The 27,548-nt window shown below is 40.4% G+C and overlaps 1 long non-coding RNA gene across 5 annotated transcripts in view; it reads right to left on the reverse strand.

Moving 5' to 3' along the window:
- Window positions 1-555: 555 nt before the first annotated feature.
- LOC134547308 (uncharacterized) overlaps window positions 556-27,548 on the reverse strand; it is a 111,532-nt gene continuing 84,539 nt past the window's right edge. Inside the window, exons 2-8 of one of the 5 annotated variants that reach the window (XR_010079439.1) lie at window positions 20,824-20,969; window positions 19,461-19,554; window positions 16,866-16,989; window positions 15,705-16,649; window positions 13,812-13,870; window positions 13,596-13,677; window positions 556-10,945 (exon numbers count right to left, since the gene is read on the reverse strand). This is a non-coding gene — a long non-coding RNA (uncharacterized LOC134547308). Of the gene's footprint in view, window positions 10,946-13,595; window positions 13,678-13,811; window positions 13,871-15,704; window positions 16,990-19,460; window positions 19,555-20,466; window positions 20,570-20,823; window positions 20,970-27,548 lie in introns of all 5 variants that reach the window. The other 4 variants (XR_010079440.1, XR_010079442.1, XR_010079438.1 and 1 more) reach the window with 4 other exon arrangements.

The following is a 27,548-nucleotide window of genomic DNA, read 5'->3' on the forward strand; positions in this document are numbered from 1 at the left end:
TCTGCTTGTGGAGCTCCACTTCCCATCCACTGGCATGGCTGACAGCACTGCTCCCAGTTTCCAAGGAGTTGTGGTTTTAAACTCTTCTTTTCACAGTAACTTCTTTCATTTAATTTAAGACTTAGCAAATGACATTGGTGTTGGCATGAGCAGAAGAGATAGGTAGAACTTCATAACCTTTGGACTTCTTTCAGGTTTGCAAGTTGATGATAATCCTGGGGGAGCTTTTCCAATATTGTTTTCATACTCTGTATAACTGGAAAAATGAAATTCTTCTGAATGAGCAGGATGAAGAAAATACTTAGCTCTGACGATGCTGGGAAAATTCTGGGGTTATTTTTATCCACGCATATAATTTCTGGTTGGAAAAAAAAAATTGCCTCGAGTGTTCTGAATATGTGAATTTCTTATCTTCTGTTAGAAAACACGAGCACTGGCAGGAGAAAGCAGACTTTCTTCATTAGTGCCAGAATATTTAACATAGGTTCCTCAATATGGAAAAAAGTAGTCAGAAGAAAAACAAGGAAAGTCATTATCTGTTTTTTTCCCCTTTTAATAACCTTTTCAGTAGCACAATGCATTCAAAGCTAGGCACATTCCCCTCAGTGCAATATGGTCTCAAGACATGATTTAGATGGAAAATTTAAGTAAGATTAATGCAATTTATTATCCGCCAGGATATCCCTACAAACCACACTGCTTGGCTGAATTTTTGATTCTCAATCTAATATTTCAGATGAGATTTCCAGATGGGTGTCTTATTCCTCTATTAGTTTAGTGAGGGTGATATAGAGTTTGTAAAACAGGAGAGGTTAAGCTAGTTTTAACACTTGATTAATCATTTAAATTACTTTGTTACTGTTTGAATCCATTGACTTTTGTTTACCAAGCAACTCCCTGAAACCCAAAGCCAACAAAAACGGCAGGCAGCTTTCCAAGTTGTTAATTTATTCAATGAGTTCTTCAAAGGAGTTCTAAATGGGGAAAAAAGGAGCAAATTTATAGTTGCATTGAAAGCGTAGAGCAATTCTTGTTCATTGCTTGCTAAAAATGTCTAGGGTTTTATGACTCAGAAAAAAAAGCCAATATTCAAATATGCTGGCCAGCTCCCGGAGACATATATTTTTTTAAGCAAATCAAACAAGAGCTTAATAGAGCCTAACTGCATGTTCATGCAAATGCTGATTGAAATAAGATCAACTCGTGTGACAAGCCACACATTTCTCTGCTTTTTATGTGCAAATGTGACTTCATCTGAAATAAGATTCTGTTCCCCCGCAGGAAAATTCAGCGGGAGCAGGATCAGGCCCGTAGGAAGTCAAGAGCACAGGGACAAAGCTTTTTCAAAAGCAAGTATGAATGGGTGATTAAAAAGCCCCCTTCAGTTACACAATATACATGTGTACAGTTTGCAATTGTCCTCTGGGGAAAGGGGAAAAAAAATCCCAAGTCCTAAATCATGAAAAAAAGTCCAGCTTTCGATTCTGTATATTACAAAGTCCAAGTTTGGTAAATTGATTACAATTTCTTTACAGAGACCTATCAGGAATAAACCACTAAGTCTTAGACATAAATTTGAATTCCAGAGTCTCCAGCTAACCCAGCTCATAAATGAATTCCTAAATGCTGACTGTGCCAGAAGACCCAGTGCTGCAAAACCACTTGGCAGAAGCCATTAGTTTCAATGAGATGAACTGCTCTATTTAGCTCTCATTCAAAACTTTACAGAAATGCCAGATTTCCATAAACACAGGTTTCCTTGAATTTCCAGGGCTTTGATTAACTGGTAGATGAGGGTGTCTTACAAATATAGATTTGTATGCAGAGTTCAGCTCAGAAAGCAAGAGAGACTGGAAGCGGACTATAGGCTTTTCTTTCTTTCTGACTTTTTCTTTTCCTGAACTAACAGAAAGCAGGAAAACTCCTTTAGCATATTTTGGAAGTCAGGCTTTAATAATTAAAAATTACTTTGTGGTTTAACAATGTTGTAGATCATTTTCCTGCTATTTATATCATTGTGCGTTAAGCTTTTTATGACAGATTAATATCCTTCAGCTTTTACAGTATGGTTTTAAAGTACTGAAACAATGCAAGATGAAAAAGAAAATCCTCATTTTATTCCTCTTAAAAGAAATCAGCTTGTGAAATCTATTAAAGGCAAATACTACCTCTTTTTTCAAGGGACAACATTTTGATGTTGCTTTTTTTCCTTCTTCCCTGTACTTTTTGTGACCCACCCATCAGTAAGTTGTGTTGAGACCAGTAATGATTTTTGATACATTTAAATTTATGTTTGTGCAGGTTCAGTAAGGAGCAGATTTGGTGGTTGGTTTTGTTGGGGTTTTTGTTGTGTTCTGGGTTTGAGGCCAAGTTATGGACCAATGACTTTTATAGCCTGGATGTAGGAGCATTAAAGATTAGAAAATCAAGTCCCTCTTTCTCCCCCAGCTAATTTTTTTCCCTCCACCAGCAAATGTTCCTAAAAAACACATAATCCCTATAGTACTATGGTAATCATCATAAATCTATGAATAAACGGCATTACTAGCAAGAGTGCAAGAGCAGCAGAGATAATAATATGCAACTATGGTTTATTAACCTTAAACCCTCTTAAATCAGTCATGGAACCATAGCAGCCAAGAAAACTATTGTGGTCAAACGCCATGAGCTCCAGCTTGCTTTTAACACCAGGAATATTTCCCTTCTTCTCCAGTTTTTCTACAGCATCTCTGCTCCCTACCAGAGTTTCTGTAATAAAAATTGTAGTTTATGTGCCTGTTTTTTGGTCAGGCTCTGGGAGTCTGATTCAGCATTTTAAATTTTTTTCCCCCTTTTTTAGGAAAGCGCTGGCTGTGCGGGTGCTGAGCCACGGAGGCTGTGTGTGGCCCTGCGGCTTGGCACCCACACAGCCCGGTCCTGCTGCAGCTGGCAGAAACTGCTGGGATTTTGGAGCTGCAGAGAGCTACGTTGGGCCTTTGGCATTACCCCACCCCTCCTGAGCACTGCCTTTGAATAAGCCTGTGCCCCTTGGCCATCCAGGGATAAGGGGCTTCCCAGGGCATTCTGCTTGGTCGACGAATGAAAAAGGTTGCTGAAGCCTGTACGTGCAGAAATAAATGCGGTCTAGCTTTTCACGGAGAATTCCCCTCGTTTGCAGTGGCTTTTCTATGGGACCAAGAAGCCGAGTTTGGGTGCAGGTGATTGACAGGGATTGTTGTATGGACAGAGGTGGATTCAGCCAGTGAGGAGAATGCTGCCACCGGAGCAACCAGAGCAAGCACAGCGAAATCAGCGGAAAACCGAAGGCAAAACTAGAGAGCCTTAAATTAACCAAACTATGCAAAAGATGCAAAGAAGACCTGGAAGGAACTGGGAAAACAATGAATGATCCTGCTGAAAAATGAGAGCTGCAACGTGAGGATTTCAAGAACTCCTAAAATGAGCTGAGAAGTTTCATCTAAAACAGAATGGAAAGGTAATGCTTATAGAGCACTTAGAGTCATGACATGCATTGAGATACAAAATCCATGCCTCAAATATTCAGACTTCAGGTTGGGATAAACATAATACTGAGTATAAACTTCAATTGGACTATTGAAACTACATGATCCTTTTTACCAAGGAATGACTGGTGAAATAAAAAAAACCCAAACAAACCTAAACCCCAAACCCCAGAGATAATTTACTACTGTTGTATTATTTCTCCTCACTGAAAAATCTAACAGGAAGAAACCACTGAAACATAGTTTAGGTCTGAAGAACCATGTTTCTTGAGTATCTGTAAATCTATGAACATCCGGCTGCTTTGACTGGTTTCTGTGAGCCCTAAAGCCCCAGCTTTGATGAAAGGCCACACACAGATCACAGACCCTGCAGGAGAATCCTTGCCTTGGCATGACACAGAGGCTGTCTGTCCATCTGAGACTCGGTGTCTGAGAGCCAGCCACAACCTTGTCTTTTCTAAGAATAATGGACCAATTTTTCTTCTTTTAAAATAGCCAAAGCAAGTCTTGCTCCTCTAGCCAATGGTCTGGTGTGGAGAGCACTCAGGCTGGAAGATCTCTAACAGTGCCTTCCTCACCTGGGTAAAACACAAACCTGTGCCTTCTCTAAACCCTGGGAACAACTTCAACAGAGATGCTGAGGTTTGTTGTAAGAGTGAGAGTGGGGGAGTTCAAGAGTTGGGCTGACTAAGGGCCAAGAGCAAAGGCACATAAGAGAAAAATCTAATCCCCATTCTGAGGGCTGGCTGCAGGTTTTCCAGTGCAAGCTTCCCTCATACTGCAGTGCTACAGGCAGGCTCGTGAGCGTCATCCATCTATTATTAGTAGCCAAATCACTCTCTGCATTTTGGAAGCAATGAGTATTGAGGGGCTCTTTGGAGGAGTTTTGAGAAAAGCTGTAAATTGTGCTCTCCACTGAGCAGAAACATGTGGGATACCATCATCACAGTATTTAGTACATCATGTATACCATCCACAGGTGGCATAGGCACCACGGAATTTCCTTGACAAAGATTTTGTGTCTCCCCAGGATTAAGAGGCTTGTGCAGAACAGAGGGAATGGAGAATAGGAGAAAGGCAGAATTTACCACGTGTAACACCAAATGAGCCATTCATTCACTTTCTGTGTTAAATCTTGAGCCCTGCCAGCTGCAGTCTCTCCCAAAATTAGGGCCACCTGACATGTTCCTCTTCTTATATTTGAGGAGAGATGCTAGTGACAGTAGATTATTTTCATTGTGCAAGTGCACCAAACCTGGTGGAGCTAATCTGCCACAGATTATGGGCAGGCATGCAAGCACATGCACACATGCACAGAGATGCAAATCCATCAGGGGGGCATTTGTTTGAGAGGGGGATCCAGCTCACTCTTTTAGGAGAGGCATGGGGATATCTGCACATGTAACCCACTCTAAGTAAAAAATGCTTCAGTAAAATTCACACAAAAATAAAAAATTATGCATTTATAACTGGTTCTCAATAAAGAAAAAAAACAGAAAAAAGAAAAAAAAGAAAACAAAAAGAAAGAAAACCATAGTTTTCAGTTTTCTTGCACATTTGAGTACATGAGGAGTTCTGCCAAGAATTTTTATTTCAGATAACGGATTCCAAGACCCCATTATCAGTGTGGAGGAATTAATACCCTCTGTTCATGTTTTTGCCAAAACCAAATGTGGAAAATGCTCAAACCACACCTGTTTCAGTTCTACAGCACATACACTTCTGCTTGCCAGCTCCCTAGCTGTTAAAATTAGTTAGGGGATTTCTGATACTTTTTTTTTTCTTTTCTATTTTTTTTCTTTTTCAAGGCAGTTACAGGACAACAGTAGCAAGGGCATGTGGTTAGCTCATAGGGATGTGAGAGGGAAAGCAGAAACACTTTAAAGCTCCAGCAGCAGTTGCACAGAGGAAGATTTGGCTCTCATATTGATGCTAGTCAGTGTGAGGGTGTTACGTCTGTGCCGTGGGTGTCAGCAGGGGAATGTGAAGTTACTCTGCTTGTCCAAGTGGGTTTGCTCAATTCTCTTTTGAGGTATCACCTGATGGGGCTCAGCACAGCACCTGAGGATGTCTGTGTTGTACAGAAGGACAGAGAAGGAGAGGTTTTTTGAGAGAAATACTCACTGTAAGAGACAGCAAAGTTGATGACAAATGGTGGTGTCATGCAGATGTTTTAGGGAAACTGATGCTCTTGGAAATGCAACAGCAGTGTTCATTTCAGTGTCCTCCTGTCTTCTCAGGAATGCAAACTTGAATTTTAAAATTACCTTGTTATTATACCCTCCCAGGCCCCTGTATCAGCCAAATGGATAATCATCCCAGTAGCACCTTAGACTGCTCCTCAAATCTCCACTATTCCAGCCACTGGCCTTCCATGCTCTGAGTGAGCAAGGGAAATCTCTCTGGTGAGCAGATTTGAACACACTCTGTGCCACATTATATAACAACCAGGACTTGTTTGGTCCTCCCCCTAAAACTTCTATAAAATGTGCACTGTCTATAAGACTTGGGCTACCAAGAAAGATTTCTATACAGCTATTTTCTAGTTATTTGTAAATATTTTATCTCTGTTACACAGATTTCCTGATTTAAACTTACAATAAAATCTAGTTAAAGATGCACTGACATGCACAACATCAAGGAAAATTATTAACCAATTAATTACATGTCATCTATAATACATTAGCACAATATATTACAAAATCAGTATTTCTGCTACAGAAATGTTGAGTAAAAATAGCCTCAGAAAAAAAATGAAGAACTTTCTCAGGATTTTTTTTAATTATTTTTAGAAAATTGCCGTCTTTAGTTTGCTAATTGCTGTCTTTAGTTTGCTACATAATGTCTGCTGGAAATAGTCCACTCTCTTTCACTTTTGTTTACACTCATTCTCAGAATTTTCACAAGAGTCCTGTGATTTACCCTCTCCTATGGAAGGGACCTTTAGCTATTTTAAAATTAAAACACAAGGTGTCTCATGCCCTCCTCCACAAAAAACCCTTCTCATTTTGTTTGCATTGTAAGCAACAATAAATATAATGAAAGAACCTCATGATTCACAGGTTCTGCGAAACTCTTATACAGAAATTTTCTTCGTGTCTCATGAAAGAAGCATATTAAAATGAGAAGTCTGATAACTGTGGACACTGAAGGAAAATTAGGGAGCATCAGTACAACACTATTATAAAGGTAAGGAAGACATATTGTTGCAGAACGGTTTTCAAATTTGAATTTTACATTTGAATTCCAGAAATTCACATCTAAAGAATGGCTCTAGAAACCAAACACAAACCAATTCTTTAATATTTATTCCTCAAACTAGGAAGGTAGGTCTTTTCCCTTTTTTTTTTTAATATGAGAAACTGAATCCCACTGTCTTTTCAGTGTCTCCCCAAAATGGTCAATTTAGAAACATCCAAGGGATAGTTTAATTGCCATTGAAGGCTAATGAGTTTGGGGCTGGGTGGGTGATGTTTTTGTAGATATGTAATAGGCTGTTTGAACTCCTGGCTAGTTTTCTCTTTCCTGAAACACAAAGATTTCTGCAGTCAGCCACCCACCTCTGACTAATCAAAAGAGGATTTTAGAGCACCCCACCTCCCTGCCCCTGCCCTTGATGGTGACTGTTTTCAGGGCTCTGATGTTTATTTGGCTCCTTATGCCATTCAGTACATCACATGCTCTATTATATTGTGTAATTTTTGAAAGCCTAAATGTCATGCAGTAGTAATCAAAAGCCTTAAAATGTCTCTTATATTTATGTAGTCATTTTTATCAAGCGAGTTATAATCTCACCAGAGGATGTAATCAGATCTGTCCAAGGAGACTGATGTTCATAAAACAATGTTGGCTAACATTATTTCTTTTCCAGGCTTTTACTTCTTCTTTGATTATATCTTGTGTCAGTTTTATTCCTGGTTCTGCAATTGGAAACCCACAATAACAGTGCTATAATGTTTCACAAATCTGCTCATGGTCAGCTCTCCTGTTGATTCAAACTGTGAGCGTTTAGCTTTTTTATATTCTTTTTTTTTCCAAGAATCCAGAAGTTATTTAAGTAATTTAGGAATCCTCTCAAAAACTGCATGTAGAACTAAAGCAGGACACTATGTGCTGGCATCCAGAGATGAGTTATGGCAACAAAACAACTTACCACCCACCCCTTGATGAGCTGCCTGTGCACTGTGACTGGGATGGGGCTATCCTGAGGTTAGAGTTACACCACACGAGTAGGATGAGTTCTCAGCTCAAGCATTCCAAGCTGGTTATAGTGCTTTGGCGGAGGAATGGCAACTTCTTTATGGTGTTGCCATGGCATTGTGTTGAATTTGCAATGAGTCACTTATAAAAATGGAGCACAGGCTCCTAAGTCTTTAGGTTCATTTAAATTGCATCCACCACCTCATTCAGTGCTCCAAACACACACACACGTGCAAATACTCTTTTTTTCCATTGCCAGGCAGTCAGGCTGTGTAGCAGAAAGCTCTGGTAGCTCTGCTACTGAGCAGGTATGTCCACGAGCCAGCAGAGCACACCCTACACTGGCTGTACAACCAGATGGCTTCCAGAGCCCTTCTGCATGTGCACTGCATTTATCAGAACTGTGAAAAACACAGTGGCACTTTTTCTTATTCCTGTTTCCCTTCTTTCCTGGATATTTATGCAAACAGAATTTTGAAAAACACACAGACACTATTCTTTCCTGGCAAAAGTGTTGGAGTTTTTTGTGGTTTTTATATTCTATTGGTTCAGGAATGCTTTTGCACTTAACACCTCCGCAAACTTTTTTTGTGACACAATATCTCATCTGGTAGGTCCATTCTGAGATGGCTGGCTGGCGTGCCAAATACAAGCTCCAAACCCTATCTTCCCCAGGTGCTAAATTACCTTTCCTGATAGTCTGAGCAAAATCTGGGGAGGTGTTTGGTTTAGGCTTGATCGGTACACTCAGATCCCAGCCATTCCCTCTTCCGGACACCCAATAGCCCTGAGAATATTCCAGACTGATAATGTCAGTCTTGAGCGAGAGGTGGTCTGAGAAAGCACTTTTCCCTGCATTTGTCTTGAGCAGAGATCAAATGTGGTTGTTGTGGGGAAAAAATAAAGAGCAGAGGTCTGTGTGGAAAGTCAGGGTTGTGGATGTGCTGAGGCCACAGCTGCCCGCAGCGTGTTGCCTGCTAGAATGAGATAACACATCTTCCAACATTCACTTGAGCCCAGCCTGCGCTCTGGTGCTTCATACACAACTTGCTCTGACTTCCAAAGGGCACCTCATGGCCTGAAGTGCAGCCCAGAGGCCATCCAGGAATGCCACCAGCAGAGCGTGAGCTCAGCCAGGACAGTTTTAGCTGGCAGCCTCCTGGTGAGGGGGCCCAGTTTTCTGCCCTTGAACAGGGGCCCCTGCTCTCTACCTCAGTCCAAGCAATCAGCAGTACTGTCCTTCTCCTTCCAGGCACAAGAATCTCAGGCCAAATCTTGTGCCAGGTACTCTGGGCAGTGAATCATCCAGACATGACCAGAGCCCAGCACTGTGCGTCCGCTCCCATCGTCTTGGTGGGAAGAGATGAGATTGTTTCTCCTCAAACAATAGCCCATCACCACTGCCTGGGCATCTGCCCTGATTCTCCTTGCAAAAACAGGAGACTGCTTTGCTTTTACCCTTGGTGTCTGGTGCTCTGTTTTTCTCTCGCTGGTGTTTCATGCTCTGATACAGATGTATTTCTCCGGAAAAGCTCCTGTGCATCAGGATTTCTGTTTCCATTTATGACCTTAAGGGAAAACATCTGTTGCTGTTGCTGTCTTGCTATTTGTCTCCAGCTTTCCTCATAGCTGTTGTTTTACTTGTGGTATCCTCATTCTTTCTGTATCCCCACTATCTTTCTGCACTGTATCTCCCTGTCTCTGTGACAGGTCACATGCTGGTGTCAGTGTTTTCCGGGACGAAGTCAAATTCTTTAATTTTAGGAGGTGTTTAAGTTAATCTCTTGTCTGTTACTGCTCTTCGGGGTTTTAATGTTCTATTATCTTGTTCCAGACTAAATTTTCTCATCTGAAATAGTCCCAGAGAGCTAATGTGATTAAAAATTTGAATTTTCTTATTTTTCTCTACAATGGAGAATTGCTAGACTTTGTCTGGCTTGTTTTTTTAGCTTTTTTAGCTGTATTATTGGTGTCTTGATGATGTTTGTTAACAGCTGTTGTAGGAAAATACTGTAAGCAAAACAGAGGCCCAGATTTATCTGATTTATTCTGTCTCTCTAAGTGCCTTGTCATTGTTTTATAAAGCCAGTGGGGAGAAAAAGAGGACAACTGAGATCTTAAGTGAGTGAATTTGTCCTCACTTCTCTTTTGAATAAGCCACCACCAAATTACACAGTGAGGCTGTAGTGCTCCTCACTGGGGCAGCTCAGGAAAGGGTTAGAGTTAGATGAGTGTCAGTCCAACCACAGAGGGAAGATACAACCCTTACCGAGGGTGCCACTGAGGGGCTCATCAGCACAAGACTCCCAAGGAATCTCTCCTCTGTGTTTTATTCCAGTGAAGGATGAGCAAGGAAACACAAAGGCAGGAAGCCCAGGATCAGCAGCGCCACCAGTTTGAGTCAGTTCTGCTTTATCTTTCGGTGACTTTACTTGAAATTAAATGGTGAATTCAATGCAATTCCCTGACATCTTAGGTGCAACCACTGGGATGTGCACAGGCCATGTACACAGTTATTACCTGGGCTTTCAGTGAGTGATACAGACACTGATTTCTTTTCTAACCATGCTATGAAGGGCTTAATATAATTAAGTTACAGTTGTCAGTGCATGAAAAAATCAGATTCTCTTGAAAGAATATTGTTATATTCTCTGAAGAATAACGTGGGCAAGTATGGTGCTTCTCTGTTTTAGATAGTAAAACAAAGAAATTTAGTTTCAGGAAGTTCAGTGCAAACTTTTTAGATGCACAGGCCTTAGCTGAGTATAAACAAAAAGACACATTGCTTGGAATAGACAATATTGATATCACAGATCTTTGAGACATCGAGAGTAATGACAACAAGACCTTCCAAGACAGCTCATCTGCAGGTCTGTGCACATCTCACAATCCCTTCAGCTGTCTACCGTTCTCTCAAACTAAAAAATACACTTGTCCTTTTCTGATTACAACATCCTTATAAAAGGCAAAATTTACAAACCACGCTGTGCCTGTTCTGTGAGGGGAATTGTCAAATGTCACGTTGTAGTGGCCTTTCACCTCTGGATGAGCTGTAGGCTGAGATTTGGATTTTGTCTTTGAAAATGAGCAGAGACTTTACATGGGGTTTGAACTCCTCCATGCTCCAGTCTCAGGGGCTCTTTTCCTGTGAAATCAAATGCTTTGCCAGGCTGGTCTTCATGTTATTTCCATCAGTAGATGCTGCTTGTGCTCTGCAGGCTCTCTCTAGTTTTAAATTCCACCTAGGATTCAAAAAAAGGATTAGATTCTAGTGGAAATCTAGAAATGTTCATGTCAACCCCTTTCTTCCTAGAGTTATGAAGAGAAAATGACAGATGCTATTGCTGAGACACAAGCCAGTCTGTGATCTTAGTATACAAATTGTTTTCCTAGGGATCCCACAGCCTTTATACAAAGGGTTTTCAAATTTCAAGTCTAAGTTGTGAATAAAAACACTTTCCTAGATTTCCTAGATGGAAAAAAACCCTTACTGTAAATCTCTGATGACCAATCCTTTTCTGTCTCATAGTTCAGCAAAATTCCACCTGAGCAATGCAGCAGAAAAAAAATCCCAATTTTATCAAAACAAACCTATGAAATCCTTTTAAAAGTTTTAAAAATCTTTAAAGGGGAGAGACACCTGCATCCACTCAATGAGCCCCAGCTTGAGTTAAAGACATAGATTGTGTGTTGTGGAAGCTCAAGCCAAGCAGTGAATGATGAAAAAAACCCTCATTTAATTTCTTGGCTTCTGCAGTCTTATCAGAGTGTTCTGCCCAGCAGAAATGAGCCCTGTGAAAAATGTATATCCCCAAGTTCAAATGTGCAGTGTAAAACAATATCTAAAAGAAGTTAATTCCATCCCTTGTTCCTTAAATAGTTTTCAGTGCGAGAGATGGTTTTATAATCATGTGTCTATGATCAGAGACTTTTGGAAAGACACCAAATCAAAACATCAGCAAAGAGAATGGGGTGATGTGGAAAACTGATTTATTCATTCAAAGTCAATAAAGTAAGCATGCAGTAGCTGGATTGTAAATAGCCCTGTGGAGAAGATTTATAAGCCTTAACATGGGGAGACAGGTTTATCCCAGTTAAAAGCACATTTTGACTGGAAGAACCCGTCACCATGTTTATAAAATGGGGCCTTGCATGCAAGATGTAACCTTAGGTCTGTGTGAATTTGAAATGGGCAAACAATGTCATCTGCAACCATGTTCTTCAGCTCTAAAGTAGAGAGCCAAATTGACCTGAAAATATAAAGAAGGAAGATAAAAATTCTAAGCAAAATAATTCTAGGCCTCAGCAGGAATATGTACAGTGCTTAAAACTTCCCTTTGCTCCAGATTGCTGTGTTTATAAATCAAAATTATATGTCCAGTGGGGAAAAGGGAAGTAAAACTGTTTCCAAATGAAAAAAGGACAAGTGATTCATTTCTGTTAAAATCATAATTGAAAATACAGAATATAGAAATGCTCTTGGTTTACTCTTGTTTTTATTTGTAACATTTGCTTTGTTGCAGTTAATATGATCAAGAGACTGAAAAAGAAACCATTTAAAGAAACCATTTACCACTATAAATCTTTCAACTATTTGAAAAATAATACACATTGCAGGCTTTCTGCACCCTATAAAACAGAGCTTCATCTTTACCAGGGATAAATGCACTTCCTTCGATTTCCTGATAGAACAGGCCTTTCCAGTATTTCATTTATTAAACAAAAAATATCTTTATTGACTGTAGTGTGTAAACAACTCTGAAGAAACCCTAGTGAAATCTAATGAGGTATTTCCCTTTGCAGCATGACAAGGTTCAAATATGTGCATATGTGCAGTAAGGAAAATAAAATTGACTCTGACAATCAGATACCCCAGCGAGCTTCTATCTTTGCAACAAATGTGCTCTAAATTCCAATGTGCTTTGACAATCACCATTTATTTCAATGCATCCTCCCCAGACACTCATTTTTGAGAGCCAAATTCCCGTCTCGTGGAAGTCAGAGGGAGGCTTGCCATAGGTATCAGTGTTGGAAAGATTTGATCCTCACTACGCTTAAAAGCAATCAGATGGATGCAAAATGAAAGGAAATGAATGCTTTTGCCCCTTGAAGTTCCGAGGACATTGAAAAAGCATATGTCTGGTATTTTATTTTGGAGCTCTCACATGCTGACAGAATAACAACTGCCCTTCTCCAGTTAGCAGGATGCCTCTGCAAGGCCTTCCCAGGCCATTCAGGGGTGCAGACAATTGTCCTCCAGTGCAATAAGTCACATTTGTCTCCCTGGATATGACGTGCCCTTCTGATAGTAAAATACTGCTCCCAGGAGTTCAGGGGTGCTAGACACTCTCCTAGGGTTTTGGCTAGACATGGAATGGAGGTTCTTGGATTTAAAGACGTGCTGCAAACATAGCCCATTGCACCATGAGGTGCATAAGGCTCCCTTATGGATAGGGAAAACTTAAGCAAAAGAAAAATAGAAGTGTCGTGGGTATCCCTGGGCGAAAGGGGGACAATACTAACAGAGGGGTTGCATGTGAAATTAATCCTTTTGAAATTCAGTCACTCATATGACTCTCGTTATCAACAATGAGAAGTTATTAATGATGGTGACAAAGAGATAAGGCAACAAAAAGAAAGATAAGGACAATTATATTATAGTAAGTAATTAAAAAAATTTTAACATACATTGAAAATAAATATATATTCAGATGTTAAATTCATTTAAACATTTAAGTTGAAATAACTGGTCTTCTGAGACTGCTGTGTACATCAGCAGGCTTAGGTCATGGGGTGAAGATAAAGACTGAGCAACCAGATTAATGCCACAGAGCCAGTCATCCTGCAACTCTGGGAAGTCGTATCAGTGAAGGGAAAAAATCTCCAGCATACCCTCAAGTCCCAGTGACTCTGGCTTGCAGGATCAGCGCCTCACTTCCTCCATGTGACATCCATGACTGGTCACAGCTCAGCACTGCAGGAAAAATTGTGGACATTTCCAGTCAATGCAGAGAACAAACAAAACACAAAAGAATGATGATGAAACTGGGAACACCCTTTAGGCAATCCCACAAATTAGACCAAAAAAAATTAAGAAAAAATGCTCACTGTATGTGGGTCATATAATCCTGGAGAAAAGCCAGGTTCCAGCAAGTGAACTTGGATATCTGTGAAGAGGTGAAAATAAGGAAAAATTAGTTCTTGCCTTTTAATACAGAAAAAAAGGTTTGAGCAGTCCTTAAAAAACAGTGGTGTGCTGTTGATTCCAATTTCATGGTTTTCATGAAGGGAGGGTCCATGTGTCTACTGTTGCTCTACTATTGCTGAGGTGTTGAGACAACACGTAAAAGGAAAAGTGTGACAACAAAGGACAGTTTCCCTTTCTCAGATGTCATTATTACCTCCAAACAGCCTGTTCAGTTGAGGCCTCTTGTATTTTTATTTCTATTCCAGCTGTTTCCCAGAATGATTGGGAGAAAGGTGTGACTTCAAGGAAGGTTCAAATTGCTCCTCCAGCTGTTGGGTTTATTATCTACATTTTAATATGGGCAAAGAGAAGAGCTTTTGAAAGAGAAGACATTCTGAAAGAGAAGACCTTTTGTGGCACAGCTCCAACATGTTGGTTCCACCCAGCAGAGTGCTGTGCACTGCACTGTTGGTCCCCTACACTTATCTCTGGCAAGCTGTGTAATTACTACATGCCTGACAACACTTCTCATTTCCTAGAACTGCTCCAGTTTAGAGTAAATCTCTTTTCACAAAACTAGGAATACACTTGGTATCACTTTCATGACGTTGTTACCACTCACCAGTGGGGACTTGAGCTCATGGAGTGGCAGCTCAGAATCAAACCAGTTCTTTATTGTACTTGCAAGTTTCTCAAAAACTTTGGGTGGGTGAGTTCTGGTTACTCAGACTGACTTGTGCTGTGCAACTCACAGAGGGACATTAATAAGTGTGCTGTGGATTGGGATGCACTTGGCAGGTGTGGCAGTAGAGATGCTTTTTCAGAGAGATAAACAGAATTTTTTTCACATAGTCAAAGCACAGATGAGGAACTGGGTGACAGAAAGATTGCGTGACTTACCCAGGGTCATACAGGAAGATTGTGTCAGTGCTGGAAACTGAATGTGAAATTTCCAGCTCCCAGCTAGCTCATTTATTATTTTATCATCTTCTGCCACAATAGGAAGATTACTGAGAGTGCAGTCATTCCTCACATAACTGCTGGGAATGCTGAATGCTTCCAAGAGCACATAAATACATAGGGAAAGAGTAGATTTGAAAAAGATGTGATAAACATTGCACCCTAATCTGTATTTCCTCATCTATGTGTTCAAGTGCCCTAGTTGTAATGGTACTAGCATTACATATCCAAACCCATGAGTGGGAATCCAAAAACTCTGGAACTGCCTTCAGTATGTTCAGATTGTCCTCTGTAGATGGCAATTTCTGTCCTCATAAAATTGTGGCTTGTTTTTAATTTATGTGTAGCAATACTCCCTCCCCCTGAAAATACCTTCTTATTTCTCATCCTCTACTAAACAAACCACTCAAAAAAGTGAGAGCTTGTGGCACTCACCAGCTTTGAAGGTGAAGCAGTTGATGCAGACTCCTATCTTAGCCAGCCTTCATATTACTTTCTACTTTGCATTTACTTCTTGGTGTTGCCACCTTTATATTTATTTTGCTTTGATATAGTTGCCTATGCTTTTTTTAAGGCAAATCCATTCCAAATGTACTAGGTGGGGCTGTGCTTAATATTTGCCAGTGGTCTTAATAGATTTGAAGTAGATTTGAGGTGTCAGAAGAGCAAAAAGGATGAGCAGACTATCTAGTCTGACTTTCTGTACAGCCAGCACTACAGAATTTCACTTACCAGTTCCATGACACCCAAAGTTCTTCACAAAATCTTTGGGATTTTTGGTAAACCAAACAAAGCCCCACAGAGGGAGCCTTCTAGTCAACTCTCCTACCCAGCCATGTTGCCTCTTGCTTTACCTTTTATAATTGTCTTTGCAGTGAAACAGGAATAAGCAATGCACAAAGGCAGAAGAATATCAGCTGGAAAAGGGTCACAAGTAGTTGGACTGTGATATATGATACTCCTGAAAAAAAGTCAAAGCAATTTGGAAAAAAAATGGTATGATGAATTACAGGAAATAGTAAATTACAGAAAAGTGTATTCTCTGCTACTTTTTCATAAATCCCTTGAAACTATTGTCATGAGATGATGATTAGAAATTTCAGTAACACAGTGGTAGAAGCAGCCTGACTCAGAGACTGTAGTTTTGGTTTTGTCTGCAAAATTTCCATTGTTGAATGTGTGAAAAGTGCAAGAAAGTGTGTATATGTGAATTAACATTAATCCACGCAAATAACAAATAATTTAAACAATGTAATTTATCTTCAGATAAATTATTTGTAACTTCTAAGCCAGATCCATGGAGTTGTGCTCATGTAGAGATCAAATGTGGCCTCCTATTTTCATTATAAACCACCATTACAGGTAGCTGAAAAGAATTGTGTAAATAATTTACACTCTTATCATTTCTCTTCAGTCTGCCAATGTTTTCTTGAGCACAGTTTTGTTGCAGAAGCACCCTTAGCTCCTTGGCCATCTAAGTATAGCTACCAACCAAGATTTCTACAGCGCTGTCAATCCAATCTCTCACTATTTACTATGCTTTTATTTATTGTTGTGTCCTTTTGTAAATAGACAGAGGTTTACAGTTCAGTGTTTGCTTACTCAATCTCCCACACAACAATGAGCTCAAGTAGATAGTCCTTACCATGCATTTCTTCTGGGGTCTGAAGTGCAAGTCTGCAGTGCTTTATCTATTTACAGGGCACGGATCTCCTATCAGAGAAGTGCCATCTGCATGAGACTAGATTCCTCATTTTCCCTCTGTTTATTTTCACCCACAGGATCTCATACAGTGCTCCCTAGAATGGACAGACAGACACCTATTGATTAACTGCCCTTTCTGTCATGCTCCAGGAAAATGAGAAAGGTGCATTGATTTCTCGATTTGCTGTTAAGACACATTTTGAAATTCTGTGGTTTCGGCCGACATTGTAGCCTTGGCAGGGGCTTCAACCTGCAAAATGAAAACCTAAAATGTGCCACTTCCCCAACTCACTGCTGTTCATTGCTCATACCAGGAGTGCTGTGGTTCCCTGTCAGCCACCTCGGGCAGATTTTCAGCTGCTGTCGTGGTTCCTCCGAACCTAGCCCGCTTACCCAGTTACATGGCATTCAAGATGATGGCAGCAAGTGTGTGGTCTGTCACAGACAAAAAATAATTTTAACACATCTCCTTTTGTAAGGAAAGACATCTCTGGTGTTTCTCATGTCAAAATTCCAACTAGCTCCCAGCTTCTCCTGAAACATTTCCCTTCACTGACTCTGGAATGAAATGACTGAGCACAAGACAATGTCCACAATAGCATTTCCAAATCTAAGTGCCAATGCTGGGATCTTGGGAAAGGTTGAAGGGAATTATGCCCTTAACTTCCCTCCTCCAGTGACACATGACTACATGATTTGCATTCCTACAGCAATCTCACCTCAGTTCCATGTGTGTCAGTTGTAGGCAACAAAACCTCAAATGAAACACTTCACTCAAGCTTATGCTTTATTTATAGTTATATGAAAGGTCTGATTGCAGTCCCTGCCACAGCCTCAGAGTCCTGTATCACCTGACATTTTAACTGTGCCCATGAGTTAGGTCCTAACTTCAAACCCAGGCAGCCAGAGAAATTAAAAGTATGATTTTCACAAATGCTTCAGCTGGTTTCCTCTAGAAGTGAGGCTACTTGCAATGCATGTCTAATAAGGATTATGCTGGGTTGCTGTGGGCACCAAAATTTGGAGATAAATGACATGGGTAAGGAGAAGTGCTTTTTACATGAGCTGTTAAATAAAACTCTTGAGTTTCAATAAATAAACACAGCTATTTAGGAAGTGGTGACAATGTGCAATCTGCAAAAATGGGAAGCCTCAGAGATGCTGTGGTAATAATGCAGTTACTTGAAGCACATTGAAGATACAAATATCTCTGTGGTTTTTTATTTGCTTCCACTCTTTGAGTCATTCTGAGAAACTTCACAAAGCTGTGCACATTCCAGTTATGGCCAAAACATGATGCATGCCTCAGTGCACACAAAAAGCTTTACTCCAGAAGGCTACAGCGTGGGCTGAGAAGAAGTCTTTTCCAGGCACTGGAAAATGCAGATTTGAAGCACAATGAAATGAAGAACTTTGTTTCATGTGTATAAAAAAAGAAGAAAGGCAAACACTCTTGTCACAAAGAGACAATTAAAAAATAAGGAAGTGGCTACTCTCAAGACTGAAGCATTTCTGTCATAACATGTGCTGCTGAAGTCACCAAAATGTGGTGGTGGTGATGGTGTGGCTTTGTCCTAGCTGGGGAGAGACTGTCTGAGAGTAGTATTTTAAATATTTATTACAAAAACATAAGCACAGCCAAATCCCTCAGGGGATTAGGGAAATTAGTTAATGAAACAACAGTTCAAAATAATTTTGCATCCCCCAATTTTGAAAACCAGGGAATTAAAATAATTTCCAGAAGTCCTCAAGAACAAGGTGGCATTGGAAAGGAGTTGATTCTGCCCTAGAAGATTTAAAGACAGGAGAAAAACCGATCCAGATTTCTTCAGATAAAGCAAACCACCAAAGCAATAAACATGGTTTAGTTTATACTGCTTAAATAAAGACTATTTTTTTTTTGCTCTGGAGTCAGTGTGAAGCAGCTGTCTAGTTAGTGATCAGGATTGTTAGATTATGGATACAGATCTGCACAAAATCAGCTGCCAAACGCTTCCTAATGCCTCAGTTTAAGCAGGGTCACAAAAAACCAAAAAACAAAAAACACACACAAAAAAACCAAACAAAAAACAAAAAACAAAACAAAACAAAACTACAACAAAAACAAACAAAACCCACACAAAACCAAAACCAAAACAAAACAAAAAAACCAAAACCAAACAAACAAACAAAAAACCCAAAAAACAACCCCAAACAAACATAAATATATCCACGAATCATGCATAAAATAATCAGCACAAGCAGAGTTGCTCACAATCATTACTGAAAGACAGCATTTTTGTAATGATTCACTGAGGTCCATAGGACCCTTCAAGTTTAGTCAGAGTTTGCATTAGAGGCCTGACCATGCCTGCTTCTGCTCCTGTCAGTTACCCAGGCTTTTTCCAGCTTTCCCAGGAGAAGGTGCTGAACACTTCCAACAAAATCTGACTCTCCCCTCACTTTTCTCTGAGCCATCCATCTTCCAGCAGCTCCATGCTGATAGATCCCTGAGGTCCTCCCTAAGCCCAGGGAGAGCCCAGGGCTGCCACGCACATACAGGAATCTGCCTGGGTAAGGTGGGGTGGTGTCACCACAGGACAAGGTCACTTAGGAGACCAACTTGGGGCTCTGCCTTTGAGTTTAAAAGGAAATGGACTCTTGTGCAGACAGCTCAATATCCAAATTTGTAGGGGAGTTCAACTCCTCAGACCTTATTGGTAGCAGGGCAAAGTACCACACAGTATTTCAGTGCAAACCCATGAAACCTCTTCAGATAACACGGCCCAAGCCTGGTTCTCAAAGCTTGCTGGAGCAGGCCCAAAAGCTGAAATAAAGACCTGACCCCTGTGACACACACATGTGACCCATTCCTCTGACAGCTTGTGGAGGAAAAGGCTGGAGGTATTGAGCATGTCAACACTTACCTAGGCTCGGAGGGCAGGGTGCTTTCCCATAATCAGAGGGAAGTGTTGGAATGCGTTGTTGCTATGTTTTTTAAGTCCTTTTGAAACTGTGGCCCTAAGGAAATGAGGAAATACAGAGAATGAGGTTATATTGTTATTATTATTTCACATTTTTTGAACACAGGATTATATGGCTGGATTCATAGTATATTAGCTTTCTAAATCTTTAAAAACAAAGGGCCTACAGTGCACACTCAATGCTTTATTCATTAAGTTAATGTATTTCTATTTTAAAAAAATCCTGCCTATCTAGCAAAAAAAAAATCCTATCTTTGCACTCTCTTTCTCTCATACTCCTTGGAATATTCTTGTCTGAAAACACATATGTGTAAACTTTTATAAATAAGAAAATTAATTTTTGAGTAATAAATCAGTTTTCTCCGCTTTCCTTAATTTTCAACTTGATGTTGACAACCACTCTCTGACCAGGTTTCCCAACACCCTCACACAGTGAGCAGCCAATACCTTAAAAACAAGTGGGATCAGTCCCTTCAGACATCCTGCTATCCTGTTTTCCAGAGATGTATTTTCCACACAGGAATTCGTTTCCAGGTGCTTCAAGTAAAAGAGGTAAGAAAGGCAATCTCCATGTTTTCCCTGTGACAGGGAGCCTGAGCCTACATCCACATACATCAACTGACATGATTATCAGGTTTGTTGACTACAGTGGAATTGTTCCTGAGTTATGCACTCTCAGGAAGATCAGAAAAAGGCTCATTAGGCTTGCTCTTCCCTAAATCCCAGCACAATAAAGGTTATGTTATTGCAACCACAAGAAACAATCTCTTTGCCACAATGACACTGCACTGTCTCTCTCCTTCTGGTATTTTTTTAATGCAGCTGTTAAAGCTTTCTATGTTGATTTCTAAAATAATATCCTCTTATATGTATTTATTTTTAAGAAAAGTCTTGCGTGTGTTTTGCAGTGTATAGTACATAGCAGAAAAAAATTGAAGAATCATCTCACTAATGTTAATTAGCCAATCTGGCACTGTTCCTCTTCAATGGAAGACCAGAGTGGGTTGACAGACTTAAAAACATTTCAGTGCTGTTTCTGTGTCTTCAGGTAGCTGCAGGGATAAATGGAAATGACAAAATACATCAGGTCTTTATTCTGACAGCTGGCCTAGGAGTTGTTAGAGATCATCACTTGTCTGCCCTCTGATGTACAAGCTTATATGGCAAGAAGCCTTGCCCCTGTGGATATCCCTTTTTCTTCCTTTCTGACTATTGCCTTATCCCCTGACAGCCATATTTGTCCCCTTCTCCAGTTGCCAGGATTCTCTTTGCATCACTAAGAAATTTAAATTTTCCGACAGCTCACCATCCATCCCAGCAGAGCTTTCTTCAAAAATCACCTTTTTCTTCACCAATTTTTACAGATGAGTGACAGAGTGCAAACTAGTTGACTTCTAACAGCTATCACAGTATTTCCTCAACAATCCTTAGGCCGTCACTTTTTTTAAAACACTGTAAATAAAAAAGAAGTTGTCAGGAATATTTCTAGATTTCAAATAATTGTCCAGTACTGCACATGGTGTCCAAAATGCCACAGCAAGATACACTCCACGTTGCTGGAACATGAACTACGTGCACAAGTCAATGCTCCTGCCCAATAGAATTTCCTCCCTAATTCATAGGAAATTTCCTCCATAAATATGAATTTCCTCCATAATTCATAGGAAATTTCCCAGCATCCAGAGGAATCACTTCTCCGCTCTGCTGCTCCTTGAACAGCCACTAAATAAACTCCTCGACTCATCACTGTGAGCTGAGCAAAGAGGACAGCCCGAGCAGCACTGGAGTGCAATGCTCTGCCGAGCACCCTTTACTCTGTGTCACAATGGCCCCTAGTGGATTAGCAGCAATTGACAGACAGCTGTGTCAGCCACCCCCACCTAAATTTCCTTTATGGTTTCCTTCGGGGTAAAGGGAGGACACCATGCTGACACGTGCACCTGCTGCACTGAAAGTCAGAGCTGCAGCAGGGTAGCAACAGAAAGAAAACTACTGTCTTCTCCCAGATGCTTTATCAATAGCCCCTCTTGCTTTAGCAATAGAGGATAACTAGCTCCTCAGAGAAAAAGGAAAAAAAAGCCAATTTCATTTCTAACAGGCTTATTTGGCTTTGACTTCCTTCTGGTTTTAGTGTCATCTGATGCAACTTTATTGGTATTGCTTCTTTGGGTTTCTTAAGAACAATGAGTACAAACTGAAGAGATGAGGAAAAATTCAAAGGAGAATGTGTTTTGAAGTCAGCAAAAGTCTTTCACAATACTGGCTTTTAAAGGTCCACTGTTTGTTTGTGTAATTTATGCTTCCTGCTTCATAGAACACACTGCCTTATCACTGAAGATTTTGTGCTGCTATTTGTCTGGTAATGGCAGGGCAGGGCAAGCATTGCCAGGCAAAGTCATCTTGAACTTCTACCTGTTAATCTTCCTTTCAGGAGTCAGCACAGACTCATTTTTTAATAGTGGTTCATCCCCCAGAGGTGCATTTGGGCTAAAGTGCAAGGACCAGCAGTTCACCCTGGGTACAACCAGCACCATCCCCATCTCCAGAAAGCTGTCACAAGAGTAGCTGAGACTGGGCATAAACAATCTTGAGGAACTTTCTAATATGGATTAGGGAAAATAATGGCAACTTTTCAGAAAGAAAAGTCAAGTGAGCAAGCTCATCTTTGTTAGGGTCCAACTTGATCAGCCACTGCAGTTAGGAAGGTTTTTCTCCCCTCAAAATGCACTCTGACATTCCAATGTACCTTGTACACTTAGATAGAAACAGAGAGGGGAAACCCAGGTTCAGTTTAAAAAAAAAAGAATGCTTTATCATTAGTTTCACTGAGGTCTTTGAAGGCACTGATCAGTCTTCTTGCAAGACAACAATGTGACTGAAAGGAAGGAGAAGTACGCTGCTGCTTCTGCAGCACTGTCCCCTTTCTTTGGCTGCAGGATCTCTCAGCTTGTTCTTAAAGGTTTAAGGTACAAGTCAAGGTGAAGTTTTGTCCTCTGAAGAACTGTGTATGGTCCCTCCTACAGCACTTCCCACAAAGAGCAGCGCCAGGGATTTCGTATGGGCAAATCGATCACCAAACTGGGAGAGGGAGTAACTGCCTCCTTCAGGAGCTTGGTGTAGTCTGTACCTTGTAGGCACACGCAGGTAGAGCTCAGTCTTATGCAAAGCCACGTGCATTGCTCAGATTCAGGGAATCACCTAGAGAAAAAGGCAAGCCCTTAAGGATAAATGGCTTTTATCTTGTTCAGGAGCAGGGGAGGGTTAACAGTTCACCAGCAACTGCTCCTGTTCCACAGTGGTGAAGGTGGACACAAGGAAGGCAAGATGATTCCCCTGCCTCTCTCTCCTTGGTAGTTTCTCTGGCTTATAAAAGGTGATTTTCATTCCTGTGCAATACACTTAGATGTAGGAACCAGTATAAACACTTGTAGTTAAGTGTCTGATGTAAGAAACCCCTTACAACAGGTATGGTGGCAGGGAACCTTTTCACAGACCTAGGTCCTGGAGGAACTTGCTCTAGCACAGATGTTCAGTCCCAGACATCTTGGGAATCCCTAGGAGTACATGAGGGCCCTGGTGTGAGTCAGTGCATGGACCAGGATTTGGACTCTGCAGAGAAGGCTGCCATGCAACACAGCTCCTCTAGACACCTCAGATTGCTTGTAAGTGAGGGAAGCTTAACTACTTTGAGCAGTTATGCTCCCATGTTTGGCTGGTTTTGCTACTGAGACAAGTTCCATGCTCTGCTCTACCAAGGAAATAAAAAAAATAAAACCTTAATTTTCTATCAGAGGGCCTCCACAGCAAAAAGATAGAAGAGGAGAAACAGAAAATGCACAATACAAAGGCAGGCTTGTATCTTTGCTGAATATTTTCATTGTTTTCCCTGAGGGGCCAGTGGGTTTTTACACACAGCACTAGCACATTTCATTTTGACAACGAGTCAGACTTTCCAAGTCACTACACCTTTCACAACATACTGAAAACTGTCAGTGTGGCAACTTCCTCAAGTTTAATGAACTTACCTTATGAAATCTCTTGACAGAGCTGGTCAAAACCAACAACAACCAAAGACAATCAAAACCAGCAACAACAACCAAAAAAAAAAAAAAAAAAAAAAAAAAAAAAAAAAAAAAAAGCTAAGCTATACAAAAATTGAGAGGAGTCTCTAATGAAATGTGATACATGCAATCTGGAAAAATTCTGAGAGGAGGAAGAAGAGTTGTGTGCTGACAAATGGTGCAAACTTCTGGCTAAGATTAGATTTCTGCAGGCTGGATTTAGATAAGTGGCTCAATTTTCCAGTGGACTGAATGCCTGCAGGTTCCCAGTACTGGCCCTACAAGCCACAGGTAAATCCCTAAGCTTGGGAAATCTAGGCACTAAATTTGAGCCTAAATAAAGTTCCAGGATGTTCTAGAAAACTCAAAGAATTGTTATTTGAAGCCTAAATCTCTGGGAGGTCTTTTTCTGCAGTCCCAGGACTGTTTCTAAGCACTCATTTCAAAAAAAATCAAACTCAGTCTACTTTTTTTAGGGTAGCCACACATGATGAGCAGAGAGAGGTATCTTACCACTCACTGTACAGCTGAAGAAATTCCAGGATAACAGTGACCAAAATGAAAGCATGTCTGTCAGTGACTAAAAGCAGAGACACCCACTTAGACCAGATTAAAAAAACATATATAATTTAAGGATTAGCAGGCTAGCAGAGTTGGAAGGATTTCAAGCTCTTTACTGGGCTCAGGAGGAAATCTCTTTTAATATTCTATGTCATTCAGAAGTAGTCAAGGATTAGTGGTTTTAGAGGAACAGGTCAATACTGCTGCATGAAAATGCTGAGGAAGGTCAGCACTGTTTGTCCTGGGTGCTGTGGAAAGAAACAGGTATTGCATCTTTATCTGTACTGTTTGAACCCAAAAAGAGTATGTAACAGGAGAGACTCCTTCTAATAAGCTTTGTTTAAACTGGAAGTCTGTTGATTTATAGATGTCTATGCGGAGAAAATCTGCTGTCTGCTATTCAATGTCTTTTTTATGCTCTCCCCCTTTTATTTTTTTTTTCTGTAGCTTTGTGTAGATTATTCCTACACAAGAGATTGTCTGGGGAAATGCATATTTTGATCACTTAAATGTTAAATTAATATTTTGATCACTTGATCATAACAACAGGTTCAGGGCCCTGCTCATTAAAAGCTAGATGAAAATTTTTAGCAATGAGGAACTTTAAAAGAAACAAACTCAGATTTAGGAACAGCATTTTAGGTTGCGAGCAAATTAAATATGGTTTTGGTTTTTTGGAGGTTTTTGTTTTGCTTTCAGTAATGGAAACAGCAGGGCTTGGTAGGCTGCCTTTTCTGGTCTTTGGGGTTAAGTTTGCTGAAATAAAAAAAGTATGCATTTTTTCAGAGAAAAAGAAATTTAATTTCCTGAGCAGTTCTATAAATGGTTGCAGATCTTGATCTGGACTAGAGAAAAGTCCTTTGGACTAGTCAGGCACAAGCAGAGAACTGAGCCATTTTCCTGATAAAGTCCACGCAGACCTTGGCAGGTGGTTTGTGTACCTGGAAAGCAGTCCCACACTCTCAAATTTTTTATGTACCAACAAGTGAAACCAAGAATATCATGGTCCTTTTCAAGGTCTTGTCCTTACATTCAATCTCTGTTGCAGTAATAGCCACTGGGAGGAGGAAGAACAGGTTAACAGATGAGCACATATAAAAAATGGTATTTAAGAAGGCATCACTGAAGCCTGAATGTGTGCTGCTGAAGTCAGCAGGAATCTAACTGAGGGGATTGAAGATGGAGGCATTAAAATCATGATCAGCAACGTTGAATTTCACTGTGCTCAGGAGGCAGAGACTATTAAATCTGAGAGAAAGGTAAGGGGAAGGACATGGAAGAAATTATATGAGTTTCTGAGTAAGGTACAGCCCTTGCTTTGCAGCTCTGTATTGCTTGAATCTATGAATTTATTTCATGTAAGAGAAAAGCTTTGAGTGAAAACTGGGGTGAGACAACTTTCACATCTGCAGCCATCTGATGTCAGGTTTGGTCCTCAGCAACTGCTTTTTGAGGAGTTTTAAGCCCATTCTCAATTTCTCGCCACACATCTTCCTTTTAATGCTTTTCTACAGCTTGCTGGCAATGACAGCACAGGCACAGAAAACTCCTGGGGGTTGGGATGAGTTCCCTTGGCAAGCAGTAAGTAAGATGGCTTTTGTGACCACAGCCATTTCTGTGAGCAACTCTGACTTTCTCTGAGTAAAAGGAGACCAAATTTTGCTGTTTAAGCAGCACTAAAAAGGCTGCCTGTGTACCAGCTGGTTGATATTTGAACAATTAGACCCTGTATTTATCTCCTTTACTAAACTCAATCATACTGAATATGATGATAAATAAACCCTGATGAAATATTGCCTCATTTGCTAAAATCTTGTTTTAAGCATAGAAACACTTTTGTCAAGTGCTCTTTAACTATAGGGCTGAACTCCCAAGCTAGCAATATTTAAGGAACCTTACCTTCCCCTGTTTTTTTAACCAATATCCTCTATTTATCATACTTATTCCCATGGGAGGGACCTAGTTTTATAACTTCAGTTTAAGATGGAGGATCACTGCTTTTGAAGCTAATGTCAAGGCATGACAGAAATGTGACAGGATCAAGCTGTTATTGCACATGGCACATAATCACAGCTGCTGCTGTGGCGACAGCAGGGAAAACAAGGCAAAGAAGACAGAAGATAGCTGCCTGGGGACTATTAGGGATTGTGTGCAAGCTTCCCCATCACATGGTGCAGGTACTGCTCTGACGGAACTCTGTCAGGAGTTCTGCTGGGTGGATACTGGGACAAAATCTGACCCTCTGAAATACATTTTCTCTTGACTGGCTCCAGACACCTTCAGCTTCCCCACATTAACTTGTACTTTCCATTTTGCTTTGCTAGTCCTTCTGTTTTCCTCTTTCGTTATCAGAATGAATCCAGTGCATGACACCGAGATCTGGCCAGATGGATTAATTCAGGAGGACATGAAACTATGTATGGTTGTGGTTTTTTGTGTGCAAAAGTCTCTGTCCATAAATTAAAACCCTCTTAAAGAATCATGTGCAAACACACATGCTCTCGCACACACTGATGATTTTTCAGACCCTGTATAAGAGAATATCAAGCACTTTACAAATCTTTAAGAGTGCATTGCACTCCCTTAAAATGAGTAATGACTGAGAAGACATTTGTAGGACCTCAGTTTGGCCTGCATCACACATCACATTTCCGTGTCTGTCTAGGAATTACCCAGTGGGATTCAAGAAGTTCATTTAGTCTGGCAGTCAATCTAGCCAATTGTTAAAAGATGATCAATTGGCCCTTTTGAAGTATAAAGAAATGCAAAGCACCAATAATCTTTATTCCTTCTATTATTTTTTTTAGTTATTATTTCTTCTTTGTGTTCCTTGTATTAGCCTTTTTCCTCTAAACTGAACAGTTCCAATCTTTTCAGCCCTTCCTATTTGGAAGTCTTCCAGTAATCACTGTCCTCCTTTGAATAATGTATGCATGTTCAGCATCAAGTTTAGATTTATTATGATGTGAAGAAAAGCTAACATTTATTTTAAAAAACACTAAAAATATATTAATTTGGTATAGAAAGTCAGTATTTATAGGGCATGCTGCAGAATCCCGTAGGAGCCATGAACTGAGAGAGTGCAACATTAGCAGTTGGATGTTGTACAAACCATCACTCTTTCAGAATCAATTTGCTAAATACCTAATAGATGACTTTTAAAAACCTGGACCTGAATGTTTGCCTATAGAGCAACAGAGGAAATCTGCAAGAATCTGAAATAGATTCTCAGTCTTTTCATTCCACTGCTTGCTGTTTCTCCAAAGCATTTGCAGCTCTGAAAGCCCAGAGATAAACTCCAACATAACACTCTCTCTCTCACATGGCAGCACCTGAACATAGAACCAGTCTCTTCAGGACAAAATGAAGATGGGACATGATGGTCCAATATATCTGAGCCTAAAACGGC

Source organism: Prinia subflava, chromosome 2, assembly GCF_021018805.1.
Source record: "Prinia subflava isolate CZ2003 ecotype Zambia chromosome 2, Cam_Psub_1.2, whole genome shotgun sequence".
NCBI lineage: Eukaryota > Metazoa > Chordata > Aves > Passeriformes > Cisticolidae > Prinia > Prinia subflava.